Source organism: Gigantopelta aegis, chromosome 3 (assembly GCF_016097555.1).
Source record: "Gigantopelta aegis isolate Gae_Host chromosome 3, Gae_host_genome, whole genome shotgun sequence".
In the NCBI taxonomy this organism is placed as follows: domain Eukaryota; kingdom Metazoa; phylum Mollusca; class Gastropoda; order Neomphalida; family Peltospiridae; genus Gigantopelta; species Gigantopelta aegis.
Window position 1 is genome coordinate 21,095,233 of NC_054701.1, and position 238 is coordinate 21,095,470.

The following is a 238-nucleotide window of genomic DNA, read 5'->3' on the forward strand; positions in this document are numbered from 1 at the left end:
TTGCCCTATCATCTGATATATTCCACTGTTATATTACCACTGGACTACGTCCCGCCCGCATGATGAAAAACGTCAATGGCTGGCCCAGAAAAAAGGTCGTCTCAAAATCGGCAGTGTAGAATCAATATGAGTATCGCTTTGCCCGTTTCTTGGCTTTATGCTTTATTAGATATCAAATCTTATCATGCTGCTTGTGAAACAAGCATATGTTCTTGCCACATTACTAAAACGCTGGATA